This window comes from Gopherus flavomarginatus, chromosome 8, assembly GCF_025201925.1.
Source record: "Gopherus flavomarginatus isolate rGopFla2 chromosome 8, rGopFla2.mat.asm, whole genome shotgun sequence".
Lineage (NCBI taxonomy): Eukaryota > Metazoa > Chordata > Testudines > Testudinidae > Gopherus > Gopherus flavomarginatus.
The window spans coordinates 4,934,722-4,944,421 of record NC_066624.1 but is presented as its reverse complement, the minus strand read 5'-3'; the positions used below and the strand labels follow the sequence as shown (position 1 = coordinate 4,944,421).

The window sequence follows — 9,700 nt, the reverse complement described above, 5'->3', positions numbered from 1 at the left end:
CCTTGCCCGTCCGGACCCGTCCCGGCCCGCGCGCATCCGCCGGCCCGGGCGCAGCGCAGCTCAGCGCGGGCGGTGCCGGGCCGAGCCGAGGCGGGGGCGGTGCCTGCCCCCCCAGCCCCTCTCCCAGCAGCCCTTGCAAACGCCTACAATGAAATTTGCGAAGTTTTTTCGGTTTCGGCGCCATTTTCGAGTGGACTCGGAGGTGAGGAGGGAGGGGGGCGCGGGGAGTCGCCGGGCGGGCCGGGGAGGGGGCGCGGGGGAGGGGAGTCCCGGGAACAGGGGGGCAGGCAGGCAGCGACCCCGCGCAGGCCGGCGGCGAGCGGGTTAAAAACTTTCCAGGGGAAGAAAAGAAACCAAAAAACTTTCAATTTGCAAAAAGCCCCCAAATGCAGCATCCCCCCCGCGCAGCTGGAGGAAGGGGGTTGCGGGGGGCATGTTTGAGTCGCACGCGTCCACCACCGCGGGAGGGGAGGGGGCAGGAGAGAGCTCATCGGGCGTGGGGAGTAAACAAGTTCTTCGGGGGGGCTGCTTCGGAGCCGGTGATGCAGAAAGGGGGGGGGCAATCCTTTTTAACGAAAACCAGGCGCGTGCCGTGCAAAAGCCCTATGGTGGCAAAAGGGTTAAAGTGCAACTGTCCCCTTGCACACTGCCCCGCTCACACCCGGCGCCTCCAGCCCCTTGCACACTGCCCCGCTCACACCCGGCGCCTCCAGCCTCGGGCTCGCCCCTTGCACACTACCCCGCTCACACCCGGCGCCTCCAGCCTCGGGCTCCCCCCTTGCACACTGCCCCGCTCACACCCAGCGCCCCCCCGCAATTGACGACACTCGGCCTGCGATCGATGCCCTCGCTATTGTATCAGCTAATGACGCAGTTGAGAAGTGACAGGAGACAGTTTGTAACCTGCCTTCCCGGGGGGCACGTGCGGCCACCCCCCCTCAGCGAGGGGTGGGGGAGGGTCTAGGGTACAGGCCGTTACAAAGCTGCCGGGAGGGGACGGGTTAAAAGACGGGACCAATTAATTCAATCCAAGCAGTTGAAAAATTGCAAAAGGGATTGGGAGTGTAATTTGGCCGCGTGTGGACACGTTCAACCCAGGGCATTTTCAATTCGACTTTTGTTTTCGGAACGAGTTTATACGGAAATGTTGTTAAACTAAACGTTTTGGGGAACTAGACCTGTAACTTTTTTGTATATATGTTACTGGGGATATACATTTTAATGCAGGTTTTTTTTTTAATTATTATTTTACAAAAGGTCCATTTTTCAAGTATATGCGTCTTGTTTTATTAAGGGGGAACGTCAGCAGTTTTTTTTAATTGACTTGTCAACAATACTGAAGTATTTTGTAATTAAATGACTGGATTCAGGATCAAAATCTAATTTAACTTGTACAGTTCTGCTTCTGAAAGCCTTTAAAGTGCTTAAAACTGAGTTTTATAGTGTTTTAAAGCTATTGTATCTTGTGGGATAAACCTTGTGATTCTGTTAACGTTTGTTTTGACAGGCTGGAAATGTGAAAAGTGACACTTTAATTTCTAGATCTAAGACTCCCACTCCCTCCCCAAATTCTGTTTTGAAAAATTTGATTTTCTAATAACTTCCAACGAAAAATTTAGTTTCAAAATATTATTGTATGTAATATTTTTTATTATTTGTAGAAATGTCTATTGTAATTTAAAATTTTAATTTATATTTAATATCTAATTTGGTATCAGAATATATTTTTTTAAATATTGGATTGTTTATGTTACACATGTAACTTACTAAAAATGCCAGAATTAACATTATTTTAAACAATTTATTAATGGTGGAAAAGTTGATGACTAAATTCTCATAAAAATATAAATATGTGGATGTATATAAAATAGTAGATTATTATAATAATTTAAGACTGTCTAAAGTGCTAAATAATTGAAAGAAGGGGGGTAAACAAAAAATCCTTAAGTAGTTAACAGTTTTCTACCGACCTGTTTCATACAGGAAATATGAATATCCTGGCAAGCATGTGAACTTCTAAATTATGTTTTGGTTAGATGAGTTACTGTCTTTCTGCCTGTTTACAGTGAGGAGAGCAATGTGTATAATTTGTGCATATTTTTTACTGCATGAAAAAATCAGATAAGTAAAAGCAATATTTCAGTGTATAGGAAAATAATTTTCCAAAGCTAGAACAACTGTGCAAAATAAAAATTTAAAAAAAATGTACTGTTACATATACATACGTAGGTGTGCCAACATCTGTCTGTCTTCAGCATAATCTGAAGAAATCAAAATAACTTCATTGTTCATCATCTTTATGAATATTTAATAATCTCAAGGAGTCCATTTTTATAGGAACCTAGTAAAACAGTGAACTGCAAATACAGTAAATGCTTACAGAATCTAGGAGGGAAGTTTTAGATGGGCTTTAAGGAAACTGATCCAAATGTGAAGAATATAATTACTGCATGCTCGTTATGCTTTGAATGAATATTCATCTGACCAAAAAAAAAAAAAATCACAACAAAAAATCCATAGTTTTTCTTTCTGTTCTTAACAAATAAACATTTTAGGAGTTCAGGTTCCAGATCCTTCCCTTATTATTTAAAACTGGATGAGATGATGGTGAAAAAATGGAACCAAGAAGCACCGTACTGTTCTTCAGTTCTGCAGTTTTGAGGAAAAACTGGATCCTGGAAATTTTACTGACGTTCTGAAGTACAGTAAGTTAGGATCTGATCTTACAGGCCTTGCAAGCACAAATAGTCCTTTCTCACATGAATAGACTTATTTAAATAAATGAGACTAGTCATGTCAGCATTTGCAGGATCAAGCTCTTAATTTTGTAAAACTAGAAGCTTTAATATATTTTTTAAAATCAAATGATTATGCACTTTATTGTAACAGTTTGATATCCAATTTTCTGTTCCATTTCCAATACCTCCTTAAAAGAGAAGTTGAGTACTTAATCATGTAACTTTTAAAGGTAGAGTATGCCAAAACTTAGGCATATTTATGTTCATGTAATGCTCTTTATTTTAAGAGAAATAGCAGAAGTTAATTTGTGGTGGTGAGAGGATAGATTCAGTACTTTCAATACAAGTGCACTGGAAAATATAAAAATTTAATCTTCACCCATTTTTTTATATATATATGTGTGTATATGTGTGTGTGTGTGTATATATATATATATATATATATATATATATATATATATATATATATAAATAAATTTTTAAAATTATTTTATTTTGTTCACTTTTATATGGGTACCTTGCTACCCAGTAAAGAGTGCTTAGTAATGATTGTTGCACGACACTTTGCATGCAGATGAGTTTCACTTGAAATGTTGGTGCAAAGGAAAACAACTTCACTATGATACATCTATTAATACAGTGAGCTGTTAATTTAATAGGTAGGCTTTGTAAAGAGAAATTACTAAATCCTCATCTCAATCTCGGCAGTCTGCGAGTTGAAGTGTTTAGGGCATTTAATAGAGAAAAACACGTGGTGGTTGTCAATAAAACATAGGGTATGGTTCTGCCTATTAACTACGATTGTGAATATTAATACTTTACACTATTTAAATTACATTGTTCAAATTAAAACTGAGATGAAAATGACTGACTTACTAGCACAGTCAGCTATGAACTATTTAAGTGGGTGGGACTCACTACTTTAGTTTTGTTTCATCACCATATTCAAAATGAGTGGTGTCTTATTTGTTGGATGTCTGTTTTCAGATTGCAATGAGGATGACTAGTTTTAAATATTTGTTAGAAAGTAAATGACTTGTCTGATATTCCCCCCCATGGCAACGTTAGTGTTTCTGCTGTGTCAAATGTCTCCTAAATAGCCAATTTGATAGCTGATCTCAATTTCTGATCCCCTTCATTGCAGACAAGATGGACCGTATTTAATGTTCTTGTTTAATGGTAGTATATCTTTAAAATCAGCATAAATAAGGGTTTTTCTTTTCATCTGGTCTGTCCAACAAATCTGCTTCTGTTGCTATTGTGTATGAAGCAAATGTATGAAGTGGTGACACTTCCTTTTTCATCATATTTTTGTGTGGTATTTTTATGCATTAGGTTATAGAGCCCAACTCACCCTCATAACTGCAATTTCTTCCAATATGAATTCTACACAGAGAACTCATTGCAAACAGCCTTCCTAATATTACTGTATCTAATGCCATTATGCATATTAGTATGGATTGTGTATAATTCCTAATAAGCAAAATCCAGGCCACCAGTCTTCAGTGATCCTGGTATTATATAAATTATAGTACAATGATGAGGGAAGGGATAGATCTGCTACAGCACTGTTTAAATACTTATCTTCGTATTACGGTGTATTTTGGAATGAAAGCAGGAGTCCCCTCGCTCCCTCCTCCTGCCCACCCAGTTGATAGGATGAGCACACATTAAAGCCTTTAATAGTCTGTCTTTAGGTCTAACTGGCAAAAAATGTGATTGCTGTTTGATTAGTCAGTGCACTGCAATGTATATCACCTGTCTAAGGTACAGTCTGTTGGAACTCTTTATAAACTCTACTTTGTGTTGTTTTCTAGTTCATATTGAAAAAGAAGTTAAATTGTGTCCAAAGAGAATCATATTTGCAGAACTGATGCATCATTGCGTTCAGTCAAGGTGAGTTGGAAAGGTGAACCTAATATAGCCAATAACTTTTCAAGTACCCTTAGGGCAGGGATGGGCAAACTGCGGCCCATGGGCCACATCTGGCTGGCCAGCCATTTTAATCTGGCCCCTGAGGTCCCACTGGGGAGCAGGGTCTGGGACTTTCCCCGTTTGGGCGCTCAAGCCAGGGAGCAGGGTCAGAGGCTGCTCTGTGCTGCTCTCGGAAGCAACAGCATGTCTCCCCTCTGGCTCCTATGCACAGGGGCAGCCAGGGAGCTCCTCTCCGCACATTGCCCCCGTCCCAGGCACTACCCCTGCAGCTCCCATTGGCCAGGAACCACAGCCAATGGGAGCTGCAGGGGCGGCATACAGCAGGGCCACCTGGCTGCGCCACCATGTAGGAGCTGGAGGGGGAATATGCTGCTGCTTCCAGGAGCTGCTTGAGGTAAGCACCGCCCGGAGCCTGCACCCGAGCCACCCCCCCACACCCCAACCCCCTGCCCCAATTCTGATCCCCCTCCAAACCCCTTGGTCCCAGCCCAGAGCACCCTCCTGCACCGCAAACCCCTCATCCTTAGCCTCACCCCACATCTCAGTATAATATAGTATATTATACTGAGATGATTAATAGCATTATACCCGTTTGAGAGAATTGTTCTGTTGGCTTGCATGAGAATATTTTCTCATATGTGTATTATGTTGTACATCTCTACTGGCCTCATGTTCCACTCCCAAATAACCCTATTTACATTGTGAAAACTGACTTCCTCTTTTCTCCAAGTAAGTGTTTGGTGGTAATAGATTGGCAGTAGCTTGGAAATGTCATCCTCTTTAAAAGGCAGGATCTGTTTGCCCTCTTGGTTTAGAAGTTGATTTATTTTAAGGATTTGAGGAGTTCTGCACACCCAGTCCCTTGAGATCACCATTCTGTAACTTGAATCTCAATCTAGAACAAGGATGGGCAAACTTTTTGGCCTGAGGGCCACATCTGGGTATGGAAATTGTATGGCGGACCATGAATGCTCACAAAATTAGGGGTTGGGGTGCAGGAAGAGGTGAGGGCTCTGGTGGGGGTGCAGGCTCTGGGATGGGGCCAGAAATGAGGAGTTCAGGGTGTGTGAGGGGGCTCTGGGCTGGGACCAAGGATTCGGACAGTGGGAGGAGATCAGGGCTGGGGCAGGGGGTTGGGCTGTGGGAGGGGGCCGGTGGTGCAGGCTTTGGGCAGCCCCTACCTCAAGCAACTCCTGGAAGCAGCAGCATGTTCCCTCTCCGGCTCCTACGTGGAGTCACGGTCAGGTGTTTCTGCATGTTGCAGTGTTTGCAAGTGCTGCCCCTGCAGCTTCTCTTGGCTGCGGTTCCCAGCCAGTGGGAGCTGTGGAGGCAGTGCTTGGCCCAAGGGCAGTGTGTGGTGCCCCCTGGCTTCCCCTATGTGTAAGAGCCAGAGGGGGGACATGCCACTGCTTCCAGGAGCCATGTGGAGTGGGGCAAGGCCCGGACCCCGCTCCCTGGCAGGAGCTTGATGGCCAGATGTGGCCCCTGGGCTGTAGTTTGCCCATCCCAATCTAGAATCAAAATTGAGTTCTAGAACCTAGGGCTTGTTTATTTTTGCTTATTAAATGAAACCACTTACCCTTTTGGGTATTGTTTCATTTTCTCTCTCAAACAGACTTAAGCAGATACAGTCAAGCAAGATATTGTTAGAGGAACAGTACAAAAAAGGGTTAAGTAGCATTCACCCTTTTAGAGTTGTTTGGCTGACAATACCAGTATTAAAGTGAGAAGGCAAAATAGGTCCGCTTGCAAAAAAGCAGTAGTGTAAATTTGCATAAATTGGAGCTTTTGAATTCCCATTTTAAAGTTCTGTTTAAATGGGGCGGTGGGGGGGATTACATGGACCCCCAAAATGTTTTCAGAGTGCTTAGGACAGGTGATAGCATACTGTTGTAGGAGACATCTCAATGACATATTTCTAACACTGTTCCTATTTTTTTCATGACGACAAGCCCTAAGAAGATGAGTTGGAGGAACATACCTGTTAGTACTGCTCCTAACTGATTTATCACATATCTGCATTTCTTTTTGACATTTTCACAGTTATGTCAAGCAATCTGTACTGGTGCTTAGGCTAACTTGTAATTACATCTTAAGGTTGTATACTGTGAAGTCAGGGACCCCACAAAAAAACCTACTTCACACTCTTCTTCTCCCTCCCTTGCCTCTTCCAAGTTTGTTGTTCCCTATCTGCCTAGGCAGGGAATGTTCTGAAAAATTTCAAGACAGCTGGGATCATTTCTCATTGCTGACTTCATTCAGATTTGAAAGGTAAAATCTGAGCTGCATGGACCCTAAAAACAAACAGAAAAAGAGAATTATTTGCTTCAAATTATGTCCTGAAACTGAGTCTTAGGAATCTGGATAATCTAAATCGAAATAATTCAGGGAAATGGCAAACACTTGAGCACTGTAGCTATTTCTTACACAGCTATCACTGCTTGTAAGATGTCCCTAGTACCAGGGGCGACTCCAGGCACCAGCATGCCAAGTGTGTGCCTGGGACGGCAAGCCACAGGGGGCACTCTGCCGGTTGCTTCAAGGGCGGCAGGCAGGTTGCCTTCGGCGGTATGCCTGCAGTATGCCTGCGGAGAGTCCGCTGGTCCCGTGGCTTTGGCGGACCTCCCGCAGGTGTGCTACTGAATCCGTGGGATCCGGGACTTCCCGCAGGCAAGCCGCCGAAGGCAACCTGCCTGCTGTGCTTGGGGCGGCAACACCTAGAGCTGCCCCTGCCTAGCACTGCAGTGCACACACAAAAAAAGCTGTAGACTATTCAGATTTCCCAATAGTCTATTTCAGAGGTAGGCAACTTATGGCACGGGTGCCGAAGGCGGCATGCAAGCTGATTTTCAGTGGCACTCATGCTGTCTGGGTCCTGGCCACAGGTCCGGGGGGCTCTGCATTTTAATTTAATTTTAAATGAAGCTTCTTAAACGTTTTAAAAACCTTATTTACTTTACACACAACAATAGTTTAGTTATATATTATAGACTTAGAAAGTGACCTTCTAAAAACGTTAAAATGTATTACTGGCACGCAAAACCTTAAATCAGAGTGAATAAATGAAGACTAGGCACAGCACTTCTGAAAGGTTGCTGACCCCTCACCTATTTGAAAGGGCCAGAAAGTAGTGGGGGGGGGGGGGGAGAAGAAAGAGAGCAGGAGTTCTAGTTGGTCTGAAAATGTAGCTAACTGCAACAAGTCTACTATGTATTTTGGGCAAATGAAGTAGGGTTTTTTTATTTTTTAAAAAATTATTGCAGTCAGATACTCTTGTATAACTACTTGCTCTCTTTTTTTTTTAGTTGCAGATTTTCTGGTAGAACAGGATCGAAGAACATTTAAACTTTTGTGATAAGTGAATGTTAAAAATGTCTTCATTGGATTGTATTGTGCTCTTCAATACCTTATATCATGTTAAAAAATAGTCAAAATACCATTTGGAATTTCAACATTGTTGGGCTTTGAGGAGATGTAGCAGCACATCATGGTTTGTAGGGACAAGGAGATACAGACCATTCTGGGCTGCCTCATTACCTCAAGGATAGACAAGAAAGGGAGCTTCTGGGTGTCAGCTGTGGAAGCTGCCACATTCTCATATATCTCTTAGATCAGTTGAACAGGTATGTTTAGATACGTTTTTGTAGTGCTTTTAATATGTACGCTTTCTTTCCAGCCTGCAAAGATAGAGTATTGGTTTTATGTCTTTGGTGAATTTGCCTAAAACGGCCCAGGGATTTGCGGTATTCTAACCTGTTGACCTGATCACAGGCCATGTGATTGTTCAATATTTCATCACCTTCCAATATCAGCAATAGCTTCATCTTAATACACTAAGTCATCTTTAATGTTGTCTTCATAGCTGGCTTATACCAGTTGCATGTTGCTTGAAGTAATTCTGCTTCCTGTTTTGTTCAACATTCTTTCCTCTGTTTAAGACCAATAACAAATTATAGGTAGTATGACAACCAGCAGGGATTGTAAAAGGGTTCTGGAAGTCACGGAGACCTCTTTACAATGGAAGCATGTCAGCAGTGCTCTAGCAGCACGTAAATACTGGAGTTTAGGATTGCCTAGCTGCTCTCCAGTATTGCATTGCTGCTTCAGTGAGGCTGGATGGGTCATGCCCACGGCAGGAACCAGTGCTGTCACTACCAGCCTGTGGTGCTTAGGGCAACAAAACAATGTTATTGCACTGTTAAATTCAGGGAGATGCTGCATGATCAGGTTTTTAAGAGGGGTATTAAGAGGTTTCCTGGTCTGTAGATCTGACATAAGAACATATTAATATAAAGGTGGGAAAAACTGTTTGTGAGCTGTGTATTATTAAGGGGTTGGTGGTGCGGGAGACAGAAGCAAGAGGCGTTAGAAGGATGGATAGGGAGAGATTCCTCTGCAGCGTGGGGCATGGGTCACTTGCTGGTGGATTCTCTGCAGCTTGAGGTCTTCAAACCACAATTTGAAGACTTCAGTAACTCAGACACAGGTTAGGGGTTTGTTATAGAAGTGGATGGGTAGTGTTCTGTGGCCTGCTTTGTGCAGGGGGTCGGACTAGATGATCACATTGGTCTCTTCTGACCCTAGAATCTGAGTCTACTCCCTAACCTTGCCCATACGTTCACTTCACTGTCTGAATTGTGGGTATCTTAATTCGGTTTATTAACAGCAGCCCCCAGATTCAGAACGTGCTCCAGCCTCCACTGGTGCAGTTGAATAAGAATGCAAGGTGGGCCGGCTGGACAGGCCAGGGGCCGGCTGCGTGAGTGCAGAAAGAGGCTTGCGATGGCCAGGGCCAGCTGCTGGGGCTGGCTCATGACTTGCTGAGGGTGGGCAGAGCCATGAGTGCTTGCCTGGCTGAGCTGTTCCCTGAGGTGGGAGACTGGTGGGTCAGCGCAGACCTGCCTCTTGGCAAATGGGGGCCAGGCTAAGAATAAAAAGCAGCACGAGCCAGGGCCCTGGACTGGCCTCCCTCTTCCTTGGAGGTGCTGCTGGAGGCCTGGCTGTGCAAAGTGGGCCCTACCCCTGTA

The 9,700-nt window shown here is 43.9% G+C and overlaps 1 long non-coding RNA gene across 3 annotated transcripts; it reads left to right on the top strand.

Annotated features, from left to right (window-relative positions):
• The first annotated feature begins 58 nt into the window (after positions 1–58).
• Positions 59–8,983, top strand: LOC127056519 (uncharacterized). Of its 3 annotated transcripts, none has more exons than XR_007775838.1 (5): positions 59–202; positions 2,556–2,705; positions 4,556–4,634; positions 6,626–6,944; positions 7,979–8,983. It is a non-coding gene; the product is annotated as an uncharacterized LOC127056519 (long non-coding RNA). The 3 variants fall into 3 exon arrangements; XR_007775837.1 differs by having other exon boundaries at positions 90–202; positions 6,626–6,656; XR_007775836.1 differs by having other exon boundaries at positions 92–202; positions 6,626–8,058.
• The last annotated feature ends 717 nt before the right edge of the window (positions 8,984–9,700 follow it).